The sequence below is a fragment of the Penaeus vannamei genome, chromosome 24, assembly GCF_042767895.1.
Source record: "Penaeus vannamei isolate JL-2024 chromosome 24, ASM4276789v1, whole genome shotgun sequence".
In the NCBI taxonomy this organism is placed as follows: Eukaryota; Metazoa; Arthropoda; class Malacostraca; order Decapoda; family Penaeidae; genus Penaeus; species Penaeus vannamei.
The window spans coordinates 11,474,570-11,476,126 of record NC_091572.1 but is presented as its reverse complement, the minus strand read 5'-3'; positions in this window follow the sequence as shown (position 1 = coordinate 11,476,126).

The following is a 1,557-nucleotide window of genomic DNA, read 5'->3' as shown; positions in this document are numbered from 1 at the left end:
ATGCGGGTAGTGTCGAGATCCCGTTGCCGGATCCACCCATCAGTGAGGACCCTCCCTCCCTAACTGAAGTTAGGGGGGCGATTTCCAAGCTGAAGAGTGGTAAAGCAGCAGGTATCTGCGGCATACCAGCTGAACTGTTAAAGGCTGGTGGTTAACCTATGGCATGGGGGTTACATGTTTTCCTGGCTGGCATCTGGCGGTCCGGTACCGTTCCTCCTGACCTGTTGAGGAGTGTGGTCATCCCTCTCTGGAAAGGGAAGGGGGACTGTAGTGACCATCAAAGCTTGCCCACTGTGGCAAGATATTTATAATTATTTAGTCAGACGTGCCGACGGAGCGGGCCGAGCGGTAAGCACTCTCCGAAGGCACGGTGAGTCTGGGATAAATATTGCCATCTTTAATATTCATAGTACAAAAGCACAACGGGGTTTCACAATAAACCGTTAACACTTCCCGTGTGGAAAAGAGGAGCCTGGGCACAACTCCTTGCTAAACTAAGAATATACCAATAAAAGAAAATCAAACAAATAAAAGCTAATATTTAATATAGTAACGTGAACGAAATGCATAAAAGACAAAAATATAACAGAACCTGCTTATACTGCTGGTGTACACGTTATTTATCTTACAATAAGCAGCCTCGATCCTCCTTTCATCACCGTGCACACAATGGTAAATCCCCCCAAAAAAGAAATGCAGCTCGACTACGGCCTCTCTATATACTTGCAACAAGGGCTAATCTAGACATGCAGTCTTCCGTAAGGATCTCTGGCTTACTGCTAGAATAGCCTTGAACAATTAGCCCGTGGATTGGGAGAGAGAGTACCTATAGCCAGGGCCATGTGAGCGTGACTCTCTGTGTCATCTCCCACACCTTCCTCATTGCTTTGGAGGCGGGAACCAGCAATTAAGTGTTTTTCAGTGGTGAATGTGTTTTCAATAAGTAAAACTAATCATTTTTCCAGGGATTGAGGACTGCAGCAATAAACATAAAGACAACAATGCAAAGCGAATATAAATATATTACTGTAAATATAGATAAATCTCGTTTCAACGTCCACGGAGGTTGTCCCAGTGGTTCCCCACAGGGGTGGTCCCTGGTGGTCAAGGGTTGAGACTCCAGGCGTCCAGCCTTGCCATGAATAGATTGGGACCCCCTTGGTGACACCTTGTTTTCTTCGGGTTCCACTACATCCCTCCCAAGGTCGGGGTGTAGCTGCAAGCGTAGCTTAAGTGTGATATGTATTGCAGGAGTTCGGGCCTACTGGAAATATACAAAAACGGTCACCAAGGGTTTACAAAGGATTCTCATTGACGAGTACATAAGAGGCATATGATGGAGTCACTCGCTCAGCTCGCCTAACCTGTGAGAGAACGGGGAAGATGATAAGTTAATGTGTTAATGTTCCAGAAATATCACAGGCCTGTATAAAATCATCCACAGGTACCAATTAAATATTTTACAAAAGAACAAATAAAAAGGTAAAACCACAAATTCAAAAACACTTAAAATACCAGTAATCGTAATAATTCCACAAGCTGGGGCCGGGGCTTCTC